This window comes from Marmota monax, unplaced genomic scaffold, assembly GCF_021218885.2.
Source record: "Marmota monax isolate L192 unplaced genomic scaffold, Marmota_monax_Labrador192_F-V1.1 WCK01_AAM20220418_F8-fsc00291, whole genome shotgun sequence".
Classification (NCBI taxonomy): domain Eukaryota; kingdom Metazoa; phylum Chordata; class Mammalia; order Rodentia; family Sciuridae; genus Marmota; species Marmota monax.
In genome coordinates, this window is record NW_026693329.1 from 838605 (window position 1) to 857149 (window position 18545).

The following is an 18545-nucleotide window of genomic DNA, read 5'->3' on the forward strand; positions in this document are numbered from 1 at the left end:
CCTCGGGAGAGATGAATTTCCTGTTTCCATTCTTAAGTCACTCCTCGTCAGATTCCCATTTCCTTAATATGTAAAGAGTTCCTACAAGTCAATAAGAAATAAATGTCAACAACATAAAAAATGAGGATGAATACAGAGAGAACAGTAAATTTAAGAAAATGGCTCTTACATTTATGAAAAGATGTTTAGTCTTATTTATAATCAGAAATAGTGCAAATCGAAACTACCATCCAAGACCATTTTTCACCTATCAGATGGGCGATGATCCAAAACTGTGATAACACTGTTTTGGTGTGGGCGTGGGAGACAAGCACTCTCAAACAAAACTGGTGGGAGTGTAAACTGGTACAGCTGCTGTCAGGAATTTTTTTTTTTTTAAATGCACATGCCTTTTCACCTAAAAACTTACTCCTAAGAATTTATCCTAAGTGATCACTTGCATACATGTCAATGGCCCATCAGTGCAAAGACATTTATCCCCAGTATGATTTTCTTGTAATAGCAACAGAATGGAAAAAAATGTAAATAGCCATCCATAGAGGTTGGTGAGCTTCATAATAATGTATTCAATGAACCAACTCCGTAGCGGTTGGGGGAAAAAAAAAAACGAGGCAGGTTTATATTCTTCAGCCCGGAGTGACCTAAATCAACCATTAAGCGAAAAGAGCAAGGTTGAAGGACAGAAGGTTAAATATGCATGCATATTTGTAAAAGCCTTAAGTTTCTTGTCTCTTAATTCAGACGACTCACCATTGACTTCTGTTGCCTGCTAACTGGCCTGAAGGTGCTTTGACTTCCAACTGTCCACAGAGGTGACTCTTTCCAAGGAGGATGGTCCAGCCTCCTGGAGCCCAGTTGCCCCTTTGTGCTGAGGTGAGAGTGCTGTGCCTTCCCAGGGGGGGCCCTTCGTTGATGACGAACAGGTGATAGAGCACGAAAATCCAGTGTTCTTAGCTCAGGCTGGGAAACCAAGGTGTGACTGCCACCATAGGGTCCCCTGAAACCACTACCTCTGTAAGACTTTGCCTGGGGTCACAGCTTTGCGTGACCAAGGGACAGTGATCCCTTATTATCACTTTCCTCTAGGTACATGTCCTTGGTAGATGCTGCCCTATAAATCAGGGTCTGCTTCTGCGGAATGGGCCCAAGATGATTTCTCATAATGTAGTGTATGTAGTGTATGCAGGTGTGTGATATGACCTAGCGACTGTGCTTATTCCCATTTTATTTTATTTTTAATTATTTATTTATTTTTATTGGTTGTTCAAAACATTACAAAGCTCTTGACATATCATATTTCATACATTAGATTCAAGTGGGTTATGAACTCCCATTTTTACAGATTGCAGAATCACATCGGTTACACACCCACGTTTTTACATAATGCCCTATTAGTGACTGTTGTATTCTGCTACCTTTCCTATCCTCTACTATCCCCCCTCCCCTCCCCTCCCATCTTCTCTCCCTACCCCATCTACTGTAATTCATTTCTCTTTCTTGTTTTTTTCCCCTTTCCCCTCACAACCTCTTATATGTAATTTTGTATAACAATGAGGGTCTCCTTTCATTTCCATGCAATTTCCCTTCTCTCTCCCTTTCCCTCCCACCTCTCATCCCTGTTTAATGTTAATCTTTTTCTCATGCTTTTCCTCCCTGCTCTGTTTTTAGTTACTCTCCTTATATCAACGAAGACATTTGGCATTTGTTTTTTAGAGATTGGCTAGCTTCACTTAGCATAATCTGCTCTAATGCCATCCATTTCCCTGCAAATGCCATGATTTTGTCATTTTTTAGTGCTGAGTAATACTCCATTGTGTATAAATGCCACATTTTTTTAATCCATTCATCTATTGAAGGGCATCTAAGTTGGTTCCACAGTCTAGCTATTGTGAATTGTGCTGCTATGAACATCAATGTGGCAGTATCCCTGTAGTACGCTCTTTTAAGGTCTTCAGGGAATAGTCCAAGAAGGGCAATAGCTGGGTCAAATGGTGGCTCCATTCCCAGCTTTCCCAGGAATCTCCATACTGCTTTCCAAATTGGCCGCACTAATTTGCAGTCCCACCAGCAATGTACAAGTGTACCCTTTTCCCCACATCCTCGCCAGCACTTGTTGTTGTTTGACTTCATAATGGCTGCCAATCTTACTGGAGTGAGATGGTATCTTAGGGGGGTTTTGATTTGCATTTCTCTGACTGCTAGAGATGGTGAGTATTCCCATTTTAAACCGAGTCTCCTAGAGACAAATAACTTTCCCTCGCTCGGTTCTAGTAAGCAAGTGGCAAGTGGTTTTGAAGCCAGATAATCTGGCTCCCAAGTCAAGGCCAATTCCACCGTTCTATGGAGAACAGCGTTTGTGGAGTGGGAAAGGTCAAAGAACCAGGAAAAGCTGCATTTTAGGTAGGAAATTATCTTTTTTTTTTCCCTCAAGATTCTCTCCTTGGGGGGTCTTCGCTTCATAAAACCGCACTTCCCACTCTCAGGTGCAAATCCTAGGTCTAGACGTGGGACCTCCCAGGTAAACAGAGCTCCTGAGACCAGTTATCTTTGCAGAGGTAAAAGGGAAGCGGCTGCTGTTGGTTGGGGGTTCTTCCCTGCTATGGGAAACGCCTGTCCGGCTCTGCATCCCAAGCGCACTGCTGGGACATTCGGTCTTGCAGGATCCAGATCATCCAGAGATCTAGCGGGATTGGGTGGATGGCGGGCTCATCTGCAAAGTGCACTAGAGAGACAGACGGTGCGGTGCAATCCTGTTCTCCTCCATTCCCCACGGGTCATCAGGGCTCAGGACTCCACCCCTGGACCTCTGAGGATGTGTGTCCTGATACCTTGGGCCAGGGAGTTGGCTCAAGGGAGGAAGGAGGATTCTTGGAATCCAATCCCCTACGAGGGTGGTTAGAAACAACTGTACTATACAAGGAAATATGCCTGTGGATCATCTGAGGAGGGCCCACTCGGGCCACCTGAGCGTGAGCCCCGCGCTCACATCACAGCCTATGACTTTCAAATGTGTGTGGCCACGGGAACCTCCCACCACCCAGGAGGAAAGCGATGGAGGGGCATTCAGACCAGGGTCCGTGGCCTCAACTCAGGTGGCTAAGTGGATGCCTGGTATACAGTTTTACCCAGGTGTATGACCAGGTGAACAAGGTGCCGAGGTCTTGGCAGCTCCAGGATTTTAAAAGGGGCCTGGGTAATAACCAAGGGGTCCTGAGGCTTCAGCACCAACAGCTTCATGAGAAATCGGCCTCTGAGCAGGATACCTTGGAGAGGATTGAAGCCCCTGCCGGGGAAGGGGCCACCATGTCTTCGATACAACCCCAGTTTTTTTTGGTTTTTTTGCTTCTTGGTCTTCCCTTTCTACCTGATCGTGGTGATGGATCAATCCAAGAAGACTTCGTTCATTGGAACAGCATTCTAGAAGGTTCCGTAGCCCATTGGAACAGCATTCTAGAAGGTTCCGTAGCCCATTGGAACAGCATTCTAGAAGGTTCCGTAGCCCAAGAAACGAGGACCAGGTACATCAAGGGCAAAGGGAGAAGTCAAGGTTGTTGACTACTTTATCAATAATAAATATCGCAAGACGGTAAGCTGCGGAAGAGCAAGGACTATGTCTGATTCCCTTCCGCCTCCCCGACCTGGATGAGCACCTGGCATGTGACAGGCCTCCCGGAGTGTCGTCGCTTCAAGGGATGGAGGAGAATGATTGCTTGTGGAGACCTGCGTGGAAGCATTATCCTTTGTGTGGATCATCTGGTTTCGTTTTCCAATGAGCTCAACTGAATGCGTCGGTTAGCTGTCACTATGACAAACCACGCGAGAAAAATCAGCTTATAAAGGAAAAAGGTTTACTCTGGCTCACGGTTTTGAGCCATTTGGCCTTTGTTGCTTTGGACCTGGGCTGTGAGGGAGCGCATCATGGCAGGAAGGGTGCAGGGGTAGCCAAACTGCTCACCTCTGGCAGGGAAATGAAAGAGAGGAAGAGGAAGCAGCTGAGGTCCCACAGGCTCCTTCAAGGACACACCCACAATGACCAGAAGACCTCCATCTCGTCCTCACCTCCCAAGAGCACCAGGGGCCGGGGACGGAGCCTTCACCAGGTGGACCTCTGGGGAGCACTTATCTAAACTGTAGCCTGAAGGTTCAGAAAGGAGACTGCACTTGTCCAGGGTCCCAAGGAAACGTGAGGGCTGCGAGGTGAACCCTACAGGACGGTCAGACTCAGGATTTCTTTAGTAAAGACAGGAAGAGGTGCTGCTCCCCCCACCCCAGCTTCAGGAAGCAGGAGGGAGGATGGAGTGCCCCCAAACGTGGCTCCCACCTGGAGAGCAGCAGCTCCCTGCAAGCTGAGTGTGTCTGTCTGCCCGGAAAGTGACGTGGGAAGGGACAGAGAGAGAGGAAGGGAGGAGTCATTCCTCTTCAAAGGGATGCCTGTCCTCAGTTCTTGAAGAATCTTCTGTGTTTATGTCTGTGGAGGCCAGTTCCAAACACCCCAGAGGGCAACGGCCTTCCCCAGACCCAGGGCTGTCCTCAGAGCCACCAAGAGGCCTCCTGTCCATCCCTCTGCAGGGCAGGTCACCGAGGCCGCCACCTTAGAGGGCCCCTGAAATGTCCAAGCCTCAATTGGAAACAGAAAATAAAGTAACTTGTGTTCTTTATAGAAGTTTTAAGACCACAGAAGAAGGTAACAGAAAGATTTAAAAAACTCATCACCAAGACACTTTATTTTATTTTTATTTATTTTTTAGTCATAGGTGGACACAATGTCTTTATTTTACTTTATGGGGTGCTGAGGATCAAACCCAGGGCATCGCGCATGTTGGGCATGCTCTCTGCCTCTGAGCCACAACCCCAGCCCCTCCCCACCATTTTATTTTATTTCTTTTAATATTTATTTTTTTAGTCGGACACAAAAATCTTTATTTATTTATTTTTATGTGGTGCTGAGGATCGAACCCAGGGCCTCACATGTGCTAGGCAAGTGCTCTGCCACTGAGCCACATCCCAGCCCTATTTTGTAATTTATTTAGAGACAGGGTCTCACTGAGTTGCTTAGTGCCTCGTTTTTTGCTGAGGCTGGCTTTGAACTCGTGATCCTCCTGTCTCAGCCTCCCCAGCCACTGGGATGACAGGTGTGAGCTACTGTACCCGGCTTTATCTTTTTTTTTAAAATATTTTTTAGTCATAGATGGACACAGTATCTTTATTTTATTTGTTTATTTATATGTGGTGCTGAGGATTGAACCCAGCTCTCACATGTGGGAGGCAAGCGCTCTACCACTGAGCCACAACCTCAACCCAATCTTTTCTTTTCTTTTTTTTTTTAAAGAGAGGGAGGGAGAGAGAGAGAGAGGGAGGGAGAGAGAGAGAGAATTTTTTAATATTTATTTTTTAGTTTTCGGTGGACACAACATCTTTGTTGTATGTGGTGCTGAGGATCAAACCCGGGCTGCACGCATGCCAGGGGAGCACGCCACCGCTTGAGCCACATCCCCAGCCCTCAACCCATTCTTTTCTCTTAATAAAAAGCCCCCTTCCTTTCTAAAAGAAAGTTTCCATTTTAAAAGTTTAAATCTTGAAAGTAATCAATGCATTACTGCAGCCATCATAAGTAATCATTGGTTGGGGGCATTTAATGAGTGCTAAATTGAGTTTAAGAACTTGACAGGGAAAAGACAGGGAGATGCCACTTAGAGATCATTCCTTACAAGGGAACACGTTTACCTCTACAGTGGGCACCTCGGCCAAGTGGCCAAAGTTCACATCACCTAGGAGGGGACAAACTGAGTTTGTGGGACTCTTGATAAAAGGCACAAAGGATTCAACCTCACTTCTGCGATGATCCAAAAAATGCAGAGCATGAATCTGATCGTGAAGAAATGTCGGACAAACCCAAAAGGGAGAGGCGTTCCACAGAACAGCTATCTACACCGGGAAAAAATCAAGATCACGACGGACAAAGGAACGGCGAGGGATGGTTCCAGATAAAAGAAACATTATGCAAAGAGCACGGAGTAGAGCAAGACCAGACAGGTGGAGGCTAAAGGCCACGCAGGGGCCTGGCTTGGATCAGAGATCAGAAAACAAAAAAAATTGTTATCAAGGACATTATTGGGTCATCTGGCAAAGTTCACAACTGGACTGTATTCTAGACCCATCTTTGCTATTCTGAAATCATTCTGTGGTTAGGAGAATGCCCTTGACCTAGAAGGTCACACGGAAGGGTATAAGAAGGACTAAGAACAGTACTTAGGACTAAGAACAGTACTTAGGACTAAGTACTCAGTTTATGTTTATTGAGGGTAAAGGTCTGCAATTTATTCTCCAATGGCTCAGAAAAAATAATTTTATATGCACATAGATCTATTATTATATTATTATGTGTAATTATGACATAATCATGCATAATGTATGGCACATAATATATTATTATTGCATGTATGATCACAAAGAGTGGGGGAGAAAAAGAAATTAGACAGGTCCCATGGGATGGTGACAGGACTTAACACAGGTACCTAGAACAGTACTTAAGGACTAAGAATAGTACTTAGGGACTAAGAACAGTACTTAGGACTAAGTACTCAGCAGATACCACTGTCATTCGGACATTAGGGAATGCCCTCGGAGCTGCTGAGATCTCTCTGGTATGTGCAGGGGTTGTTTTTTTAAATGTTCTCTTCTGAAATAATTTTCAGGAAATATTTCTCTTCTGCAAGAGAAAATCTGCAAGAATGAAAAATTCTTCCACCTGGATTCACCCATTTCAGACTCAGGAAGGAAGCTCAGTAACAAACAGGACCAAGGGTCACTTTCCCTAATGGTGGTTGTGACGATGAATGTGGGTTTATGCTTACAGCACCCGGCAGAAGGGGCGCCCAGCACCCCTGCAGCACCACATAGCCCTTGGATCCTTGGATTCCCGTTCTTCTGTGTTCTGGCTGTGTCCCCTTTGCATCCCATGGGACCTGTCTCATGGGATGGTGACAGTACTTAACACAGGTACCTAGAACAGTACTTAGGACTAAGAACAGTACTTAGGACTAAGAACAGTACTTAGGACTAAGTACTCAGTAGATACTACTGTTATTCGGACATTAGCCAGAGGCAGAGCCGGTGGAGGCGAGAAGGTAAGTGACCGTCACCTCCAGCAAGGCCGACTGGGAGGAGAGCCAGGCGGGCCCCTGATCAAGAGACCAGCGCCCAGAACACGCAGCGTGTGTTCCCTGAGCAATGACAAGAAAGGGAAATGTCTACCACTTGGGACATCCTCTGAGCCATAAAGATAGGCCTGGTTGGCTCCAGACCAAACTCCAAGTTCTTCCCAAGGAGGATTTTGCAACTTGCTTTGAGAAATGCCTTCCTGGATTGCCCAGTTTCCAGTCGGGAAGGACTGTGTGTGTGTGTGTGTGTGTGTGTGTTGCTGGGGATAAGAACACGCTAGGCCAACATTCCACCGCTGGGCCACATCCTCAGCCCCTTTTATTTTGATTTTGATTTAGAGTCTAACAAACTTGCCTAACTTCCTCTCCTCCTGCCTCAATTCCCCGAGTTGCTGGGATTACACAGACGAGTGCCACCACCACACCTGATCAGAAAGTCCTTCTTGAGAGCTAACTCTATCCCTTCCTGCTTTACCCAGCTTTGTTCCACCCTCCTCACACCTAGGCAGGGACTGTACCCCCCAAGGAGAGCCCTCCAAGGGTTTGCTCCCCGGGGACAGGGACAGGACGGTGGTGCAGGTGGGACTCTCACCCCAGAGCCCAGGTGGGGTCCTGAGAGGGTGAGGCTGGGCTCACTCCGCCTCAGCCCACACCCTGTTTCCATTCCTTTCCGGTGACTCAACCGGGGAGGCCCGGGTGCCCCTCACCCCGTCTTCTCTGCCTGCCCCCCCCCCCCACCTGCATGCCTGAATTCTGGACTCCGGGCTTTGCTCCCTCTGGTCTGTGAGGAGGAGGAGCCAGGAGCCAATGGAGCCAGCAGTAGATGTCTAAGTTGGGGTGAGTCACCCCCCCAAATTTGGGACCAGAGCAGAGTCTGCCTCTGCTGTTCCCCGCGTCACCCGCCTCCCTGCTCTTGGCATCGAGACAACCCCACCCACTGCCTCTCACCAAGCTCAGCTTCCCTGCTTCAAACGTCAACCCGCTGCGCCTCCTTAGAAGCCCTTTCCATGTTTAAAAACCACGCTGGGTGCGGCGGGGGGGTGGGGTGGTGCAGCCGGGGATTGGCCTGGCACCACTTAGAGACTTAGAAGTTGGGGGCAGAGAGCATGGAAAAGGGTCAGACATTCAAGAGCAACAAAGGCCTGGTTGACACCATCCTCTACCAACTGGAGACACAAATATTCTTCAACGGTAGAACTCGCCAACTGTGGTATAGTCACATCACAGAATACTATACAGCCAGGAAAAAAGACGCCACGATCCCTTCACGGCCTCTCTTCCGCGAATCTCCAAGACAACGTTGGGTAAGATAATTCAGACGCAGAACGTCACAATGCTCCAGGACTCCCATTTACATGGAGTTAAAATACAGGCAAAAGCAATCTGCGGAGGTGGAAGTCGGGGTCATGGTGGCCTCCAGGTCGAGGTGCAAGACAGGACTGATGAGTGGGAGGAGGTCCCCCTGGGAGCTTTCCACGGTGCTGAAAATGTTCTATGTCTTCCCCTGGGGTGTGGCTACAGAGAGGTGCTCATTTAGGGAAAAAAGACATTGAGCTGTACAACTTCCTTAAAGGTCTAATGGTCTGCACTCCCAAGACTTCCCTGAGCGGCTTTTCAGTTTGCTCTCACAGCAATCGTGTCAAGGTACTGTGACAACAAGTTGAAGAGCGACTGTGCAGAGGGGCTGGGGCGGTGGCTCGCTGGTAGAGCTCTTGCCTAGCGCGCGTGAGACGCTGCGTTCAATCTGCAGCTCATACATAGTACTAACTCGATAAAATAAAGCTCTTGGGTCCATCTGCAACTAAGAGTATATTAAAAAAGAATGAGAGAAAGAAGAAAAGAAAAAAGTTACTGTGTAGAATGACCATAAGATCCAGAAGTCCCACTTTCCAACCTCCTCTTCGTCTTTGACAGCCTCCTACCTTTTCTTTCTTAATTTTATTATTATCATTATTATTTATTTTTTGGTGGGACTGTGGATTGGACCCAGGGGTGCTCTACCTCTGAGCTGCACCCCCCAGTTCTTTTTACTTTCTATTTTGAGAAAGGGTCTTGATAAATCACGGAGGCCGGCCTTAAACTGGAGATCCTCCTACCCCAGCCTCCCCGAGCCGCCGGGATTACACTTCGCCCAGCTCATTCCTTGCATTTCTCTAAACGCCAGCTCGTCTGTCTCCAAACTGGCCCTTTGGCCTGAGCCTGCGTTCCCCACCACCTACGAGGGTGCCCCACACCTAGTAGATGCTTCCCGCAGACTGCCCCCTGGGAGTGGACTCCCAAACACAGTGGGCATTCACACGGGTGGCGCGGAGACTTGAGCCAACTGGAGAGGAGATGGGAAAATTTTTGAGGCCATTCGCTCCCTCTGCGTCCCCTGCAGCCAGCCCGGAGGCAGGGAGAGCTTTCTCCTAATAGCCTGTGGTTTATGAAAGAACCACACGGTCCCCTGTGGCTGATTCTGTGCTTCTCTGGACTCCCTGGGCCCTGGTGGCTTGTGTTGAGTCTGGCCTGCAGGTGGACGTCCTGCTGCCAGGGCTCAGTAGTGAGCAGTGAATGGACCACTGGGAAGCTGCCGTTGGCTGGGGTCACAGTGGGGACAGACACGGGGGAGTTTGGTCTGAGAGGGCAGGAAGGAGACATCAACAGGAACAGAACTGGAGGAAAGCCATAGATCATTCTGGATCTCTCTAGAATTATCTGGATAACTAACTGGACGAGACCCGGACCCTGGGATCGGGCCAGGCAGTGCCAAGAGTGGTGAAAGGCAGGTGAGCCGGTGGCTCCTAAGAAGGACCAGTGCCTTAGACAGATTGGTGGGCTATAACAGAACACCCGAGGCTGGATACTTTATAAAGAAAAAAAAAGATTGATTTCTTCTAGTCCCGGAGGTTGGGAAGTCCAGGGTGGAGGGGCCTGCATCTTGCCAGGGGGGGCTTCTTGTTTAATCATCAAGGATGGGATCCACCAAGTCTTGGAGGAAAGGAGCAGGATACAAAATGTCCAGGCACACTGCTCTGTACCCCACCAGGTGGGCACCAGAATTGCCAGGGGTGTGGGGAAGAGTCCTGTGGGTGACAGCGTCCACGGGACCCCATCTACCAACTGACAGAACAGCTCCCCGTGCCCAGGAATATGGATTTACTCGAGGGTGTGCAGAAAAATGAACAGGGTTTTTTTTTGTCATCTCAGCCTCGTGTGCGATTGTGAAAAAAAAATGGTAAGAATTCAAATTTCCTATCCCAAAGAGATTCATGGTAGCATGCTCACGATATGGAAAAAGAAAAAAAAAAAACAAAAAACCCACACAGTGGCTATGTCTGGCAAGTATATGGCGAACCTCACGGAAAAGGGTTTTGAAGGATAAAAAGGCAAGAGCCGGGGCTGAGGTTGAGGCTCAGCGGTAGAGCGCTCGCCTAGGACGTGAGAGGGCCCTGGGTTCGAATCCTCAGCACCACGTAAAAATGAATAAATAAAATAAAAGGATTGTGTTCAACTACAATTAAAAAATAAATATTAAAAAGAAAAGAAAAAAAAAGTCAAGAGGTAGAAGAATATGTAGAACGTTGTTCCGGTTTGGGTGTGTCCCCTAAAGATCATGTGTTGGGAACTTAACCCCCACAGCAGCAGGTTGAGAGGTGACACTTTTCCTCCTCTCTGGGTCTCTCTCTCGGGACTAGGGATTGAACCCAGGATGCTCTACGACTGATCTACACCCAGTCCTTTTTATTTTGAAACAGGGTTTCACTAAGTTCCCCAGGCTGGCCTCGAAATTTCGATCCTCCTGCCTCAGCCTCCCAAGTCTCTAGGATGACAGGTGTGTGCCTCCATGCTCCACAAGAGGTGATTAAGTCATGAGGGCTGTGCCCTAATTGATGGGTCAGTGTTGTTCTCACAGGTCTTCTCTGTGTCTCTCTCCAGCACCCTCCACCTTCTGCAATGTGGGCCCTTGCTGGATCTTGGACTTCCTGACCTCCAGAACCTATAAGAAATCAATTTTCTGTTGTTCATAAATTCTCCAGTCTCAGGTATTCTGTCATAGCAACGCAAAACAACCTAAGACAAGCATGAATTCTTCATGTATTTAAAACACAGAAAACAATTCTATGTACTTTATTTTTTATTTTTTTTATTTGTTTTAATTACAATTGTATATACTCCCTATGGAGTCGATTCTATATTTGAGCCTGGTGCACAGACTGAGGGTCCCCTACTGAACGGTTGGTCCACTTTCAACCTTTTTGACTTTACAATGGTGTGAATGCTGTATTAGGCATTACTGCCCCCCAAATTCAGGATTTGGGTCTTTTCCTGGGCTAGGGTTTTGTGGTCTGTCTCTCCACTCGGTCCGTGATCATGAGGGAAAGCGGCTGTCACTCTGCCGTGCACCACGTTGCTACGCTGTGCTGTTGGGCAGGGGAGGTGGATTCATATATAGAATACTATACAGCCATGCAAAGCACTGTAGAGTGCTTCCGACTGACCGTATTTTCAGTGTGCAGCGGGTTTATCAGGGTGTCACCCCCATCGTAAGTTGAGGAGAATCTGCAGATGCTGGGTTCCTGCTGCCTTCCCGGGCCCCTGCTCCTACCCGGGTCTGCAGAATGTGACACCCAGACAAGCTGAGCCTCTCAAGCGACGGCTGGGAACAGCCTCCTGGTGTGGCTTTGGGGAGAGTTTTCACCTACCCGGGTGGACATACACCATATATGTCCCCCTCCACCCGTCACCCGCCACGGTACCCCAAGTTCCCAGAGCAACTGACATTATTTTGAGCTTCACTTGCCATTGAGCCCCCCACACCTCCAATTCCAGTGCCACTTATGGAGACCCCAGCACACACCAGGCTCCTCTGACGCTGTGTCCTCTTGATCGGTCACACCATCGAGTCTCTGAGCGCAAATTTCATTGGAGTTTCCGACGCGCAGAAATGGGCACACATCTTCCTTACACAGCTCAGTGAGTCTCGCAGTGTGAGCGCACCTGGGTGACCACAGAGCAGAGGTAGAATGTTCCCGGCTCCCTGAGCCCCTGGGTATCCTCATATCCCACCCACAGGGTAATTTTGCCTGGTGTTTGCAAGTTGACCGTATGAACCGATTTCCTTCTGAATCTGACTTCTTTTGTCCGAGGCTCCACCCTGCGTTGCTGTGTGTGGCGGTGGCACCTTTGCATGGGTGAATAGTATTCCATCAAGTGAACACAGCCCAAGAGCGCAATATATTGACAACCGCTTCCTGGATGTTTTATTGCTTCAGTTGCCCTTAGGAATAGTATTGCTTTGATTCTTTTTTTTAAAAAAATCATTATTAGCTGGAGATTTTTTAGAACCAGAGAGGGAGAGATTGGACGAGGGGCTTCACTGTTTTCTTCTCCCTACTCTGTGCAATACTGGGAACCAGGGGTCATCGGTCCCCTACGGTCCCCCTGCCAGAAGGTGGAAATTCTCCAAATATGGTGAGAAATCCTGAACCCCAGGGCAGCATGGCTTTCTCAGCAATGTAGAGGGGGGCCATCGGTGCCTTGCAGGTGAGTCTGAGTGGGACCAGGTGGCCTGGTGGGGAGAGGGGCCGGGGAGAAGGAGTCCTATTATCTCACGGAGGAGCAAAAACTGCAGACCTGTGACAATGATGCCTGTCGGTCAGGAATCCTGTCCAGCTGCCACCCACAGAGACCTGGGAAATGACGGCTCACAGGTCAAGAGGAGGTGATTCCCACAGGTCGGGGACTCCCTTGGCAAGGTGGGGTCCTTCTGGGGTGTCACCAGGAAACCACGATCCGCCTTGTCTTTCTGCTGTGCCACAGTGATGGCTGAACCACCGCCCTAGGGGCCCCAAGTGGCCGCTGGCTTGCCTGTCCTCGTGGGAACGTTGCAGACAGGAGGAAGATTTAAGAGCATTTTTGGAGCCTTCTTGAAAGTCCTGTCCAACGGCTTTTGCTTGTGGGTCAGGGAACCTTCATTGCTGGGGAAATCTGGGAAATGCAGTCTTCTGGGTCACTTTGAACCCAGTCGGAGTTCTGCTCCTAAGAAAGGAGAGAGTGGATCTCGGGCAAATCAGGAGCAAGCTCTTGTTGAACATCGACTCTTGGTCCTCTTTTACCTTATTTGGAATATTTAGGGACAAGGAATTCTCGGCTGTTAGCAATTGTGAAAGCAAACGAAACCTGATTTTCAAAGAGGAAAAAAAAAAGAACCCTCCCTCAGGGCTTGGATCCCTGGTTCCTGGTTCTTCATAGATAGAATACTACACAGCCAGGCAAAGCACCGTAGAGTGCTTCCGACTGACCCTATCTTCAGTGCGCAGTGGGTCTATCAGGGTGTCACCTCCCACTGCACCCCACAGAGGTGCCATGTCCCCTTGGGAAGGGGCACAGGAGACCTTTCTGTGTGAATCGCCAGTTAAAATAGGCTGGGAGGTCCACTGGGCCCAGGGAGGAGACAGACTCCCAGGGAGTCCCAGGTCCCCTGCAGTGTCACCAGCCTCCACTGAGTCACGTACAGAGAGTCCTCAACTCAGGGCGGCTCGAGTTAGGGTTTTTTTTTTTTTTTTGGCTTTATGATGGTGTAAAAGCTGCATCCGCACAAGAGACGGTGTTCAGAACCACGTTCCCTGAGTCAGTCCCCACTCCATGACGGAGGAGGCTTTCTGTGGCACGAGTTTGCCCAAGGTGGGCTGAAAAACGGAGCCAGGCAGCTGTGCTGGATATTTATCTATTTTGGGGGGGAGGGGTGGGTACTGGGAATTGAACCCAGAGCCGCTCCACCACGGAGCCACGTCCCAAGACCTTTTTATTTTACTTCCAAGATCAGGTCTTGCTAAGTTGCACCAGGCTGGCCTCAAACTTGCCGTATCCTGCCTCAGCGTCCGGAGAACCCCCCCCCCACACACATATACATATACACCCCTGGGATCAAAGGCGTGCTCCACCATGCCCGGCACCTGGTGGGTTCACTGAATGCATGTTGGATCCTTTTCTCGGCTGTGCAACTTTGGGCAAGTTAAGGAACCTCTCTGGGCCTTGGTTTCCTCATCTTTAAAACGAGAGGGGGACATCTCATTCAGCCAGCACTTTTTATTTATTTATTTATCTTTATTTTGAGACAGGGTCTGGCGGAGTCGCTGAGGCTGGCTTTAAACTTGGATCCTCCTGCCTCGGCCTCCCGAGTCGCTGGGATTGCAGGTGTGCACCCGCACCCGGCTCCTTGTTTATTGGTTCGGTGCAGGCAGCTGACCTCGGGAGCCCCTTAGCGACCTAGCTACCTTCCCAGTATGTCTTTATTTTGAGACACGATTTCACGAACTTGCCGAGGCTGGCCTCGAACTTGCGATCCTCCTGACTTCGGCCTCCACGGTTGCTGGGACGACTGCGTGTTTTGCCCCAGAGCCTGGCTAAGTAGCGCATGTCCCTTTGTGAACCTGTTTTCTTCTCACCTTCCAATGCCGGGGACACTTCGAACATGGGCCCCCGAGTGCCCGAGTCCCCACCTCTGGCCCCTGGTTCTGTGTGGCGTGGAGCACTCGTCTCAGCCTCCTCCGTTGGGAAGCGGGATGTGTCAGGACTTTCCCGTGGACACCCGGGCTTCCCGCACGCAGGCTCAGCACAGGACGGACCCAGCCTGGGCCCTCTTCCTTCACAGGGAGGCTTTCTGACCCAGGAGGCCCAGAGAGGCTTAGCAATTGCCTGAGGTCACACAGCTACTCTGTGGCCGTGGAAGTCATGCTTGGTATCCCACCAGCTGTATCCCCTGAGGATCTTCTTTCTCCTCCCCACCTCCAAGCACAGATGTCCCCCTGCCACCCCTGAAGGCATGCACCAAGCAGCCTTGGAAAGTTTCAATGTGTCACATGAAACACAGTTACATAAATGGGACGTGGGCCTGCTTTTAAGGATTTTAAAAATGCTGAGGCTTCAAGGTGAAAGAAACCTTTGTCTTTTTTTTTGGGGGGGGGGGGGATGAGAAACAAAATACCCGAGGGTAGAATTTTGGGAAAGAAGAGTGACAGGTGTGGGTGGCTCCGTGGCAGAAGCCTCCTTCCAACAAGGGCTGCACGGCTCAGCTGGGCCGCCAGAGGAGGCATGGGGTTTGCATCTGATGATCTCCGCCTGGCTCTGCTTTTAGAACTCACATGGCAAGCCCCGGGCTCACGTGGAACTTTCTAGAAGCAGGTTTGTTCCACCAGGGGGGTGGTCGCCCACGTTTCCTGCAGATACTTGAGAACCCACGGCCGGAGATAAAAAAAAAAGTGAAATATATACAGCTTGATCCCCTTTTCCACACATGCACACCCACGCCCCGCCTCCTGACCAAACTATGGAGCCCGGTCAGCCTCCAGAAGGCTCCTGGGTCCCCTCTGCCCGCCAAGATTTCCCCACCTGCTCTTCTCAGCCCTTTTTAACTATCCATGGACTCTGCTTGTTTCTGAGCTCTCCTTAAATGGAAGCACGAGGAATGCGCTCCTTTGCCTCTGGCTTCTTTGGTCAAACAGTTTTATCTGGGGGATTTGTGCATGTTGGCGCATGGGGTGGTCAGCTTGTTTTTCTCTGCCGCATAATATTCCATGGCGCGAAAACACCGCCGTCTGTGGATGCGCTCTGTTGACGGATATTTGGGTTGTCCTGAGAATGAATAGAGCTTTGTATTGGGAATGGAAACCGGGGGAGGGGGAGGGCTCAGCTCTACCACGGAGTTACATTCCCCCCAGCTCTTTTAATTGTTATTTTGAGACAGGGTCTTGCTAAGTTGATCAGGCTGGGCTGAAACTTGCAAACCTCCTACCTCCGTCTCCCCAGTTGGTGGGATTCGGGCAGGAGCGCACGGCATCTGGCAAGAAAGGGACATTTTATATTTAGCTGGGAGAAGTTGACTTGGTGCATGCAGCAGAGCAGGTAGGGACATCAGATGAGGAGCAATGTGACATGTACAGTGTCCTTTAGTGGGAGGGAGCCTGCCTGGGGGGGGAGGTCTGGAGACTGGCATCTTAGGGGAGCCACTAGGAGATATTAAAACCACACCATGTTCTTGGTACTTGCTGATCTGACGTTGGTGTGTGGCCTTTCACTTGGGCTCCTTCTTCTGAACCTTCCTGACCTGCAAAGGCTACATCTACCAGGATCCCTTGCAGCTCGCTCCGGGATGTGGGTTAGCATCCACCAGTAAGCACCTGGGGACAGAGAGAGGATGGGACCACCTGCGGCTTGGGACTGGGCTCCATCCTCCCCCTGGGTCTCAGGATTTGGGATTTCCTAAAGCCCTGGTCTCAATACCCAGGTGTGGCAGAGGCCACGCCCATGAGCCCTGTGGACGTGTGGTGTCTCTACTGCCACCTGCTGGTGAGGTGGAGAGGCAGCTCCCTTGGCAGGTCAGCTAGGCAGAGGCATGCAGAAGTCCAGCCCCGGGAGGGGGTCCCTCCTCTTGCTCTGCAATGATTTTCTAAGTATCCAACACCAGTGTGAAATCCTGGGTGCTTCAAACCCCCGGAGACACCATCTCATGTTAGAGTGGCTCCTATCAAAATCCCCCCAAAACAGAAAATAGCAAGTCTTGGCATAGATATGGAGAAATGGGACCCCCTGGTGTACTGTTGGTGGGAATGGGCCTATGGTGCTTTGGAAAACAGTATGGAGGGTTTGCAGAATGTTTGGAAAAGATTTGCAATGGGACCCAGAATCCTGCTTTGGGGGTATATGCCCCCAAAGAATTGAAAGCAGGAGATACTTGTGTTCATAGAGGTGCTATTCACAGTAACCAAAGGTGTCCATCCACAGATGAGCGGATAAACAAAATGTGGCTTCCCCATACGATGGGCTACTATTCATCAATAAAAAGGAATGCAATTCTGACATTCGGTTGAGTGAAACAAGCCAGTCACAAATACGGTGTGATTTCACACTTAAGAGGTACCTAGGGTGCCAGGCACGGTGGGGTGGCGCGTGCCTCTGATCCCAGCGGCTCAGGAGGCTGAGGCAGGAGGATCGCGAGTTCAAAGCCAGCCTCAGCAAAAGCGAGGCGCTGAGCAACTCCGTGAGACCCTGTCTCTAAGTAAAATGCAAAATAGGGCTGGGGATGGGGCTCAGTGGCCGAGTGCCCCTGAGTTCAATCTCTGCTATGTCACCCCCCCCACCCCCCAAAAAAAAAGAGGTACCTAAGGTAGTCAGAGTCATAGAGACAGAAAATAGATCGTGGTTGCCAGGGGGCTGGGGGAGGGACGCGGGGCGTTAGTATTTAGTAGGGAATTTTGGTCTGGGAAGGTGAGAATTCTGGAAATGGTTAAAATGGGCAACTTACATGACAGGCACCTCCCTACTCCCCCCCCTTCCCACCGCCCGTCAACCCCCTCTGAGGACTGTCCTTTAGAGCCCTGGAAGAGTCTGGGCGGGGAACAAACCCCAGCCAGTGAGTCCTTAGGAGTGGGTGTTGGCTCTTGGCGCCTACCCAGCAGCCTGGGGACACCAGCCAGGTCCCCGCCTCCGGGCAGGAGGAGCCAGGCTCTCAGGCTGCGGGTGCCCTTGACCCAGGCTGGCCAAGTCAGCAGATGGCGCCCTGCGTAAGCCCAGGAGGGACCGCCAGGCGGGTCCGTGATTCCTGTCCCCTGCTAGACTGACGTTAAAAAAAAAAAAAAGCCACCCAGCACGTCCCCAAAGGGATGCTTTTCCAAGTGTCAACTAGGGGGTCACACTGACAGGCCAGAGTGACCCCTCCCACCGTGACCTGGATGGGGAAGGGGTGCGATGAGCCCTGTCCCTGCAGGGGTCAGAGCCCTGGGTCTTGTGACACCTCCCTACATGTCATGACAAGGACTCTTTCCGTGGAGAGAGAATAAGATCCATTACATCTCATCTACTCCAGAGGCAAAGCAGAAGAAGAGCAGGAAGGTACTGAAGCCGGTCCCCCCCCAACTGGGGTCCCTTGGCACCCCGTCCCCGAAGGTGACAAGCCTAGGGCTTGTGCCACCTACCGGCTCCCCCAGCCTCACCAAGCTCCAGGGCAATGGGAGCCAGGTCCCGAGTGTGAGCCGGGGGCGCCACCTGCTGGTGAAATCGGAGAAGCCCCGATGGGTCTCATCACAGGTTCTGGAGGGGGTCGCAGAAGTCAGTTTGGGGGCTCAGCTCCCACGCTGCCTTTTTCTCTTCCCCGTAGTCTCACCTCTCGCCTGGACCGTCTTCTGGCCCCTGAGTCCCAACAGGGCATGTGGAGCCCTGGAGAGGGTCCCCTCCACACTGTGACACACTAGCTGGGTGAGCAGCATCTTCTCTCCTAAAGCCACTCCTTAGCACCCACCTGCTCTGAAAGGCTTCGTACCCTTTGTGTGTGCCCCATGGCCCCTGCACGGCCTCCTTCTTAGTGATGGTCTTATGCTTGACATGAGATGTGACTGCAAGGTGTTT

The 18545-nt window shown here is 50.3% G+C and overlaps 1 long non-coding RNA gene across 1 annotated transcript; it reads left to right on the top strand.

Moving 5' to 3' along the window:
• Positions 1-8236: 8236 nt before the first annotated feature.
• Positions 8237-11204, top strand: LOC131424644 (uncharacterized). Its single transcript, XR_009228006.1, has 3 exons — positions 8237-8464; positions 10898-10974; positions 11079-11204. It is a non-coding gene; the product is annotated as an uncharacterized LOC131424644 (long non-coding RNA).
• The last annotated feature ends 7341 nt before the right edge of the window (positions 11205-18545 follow it).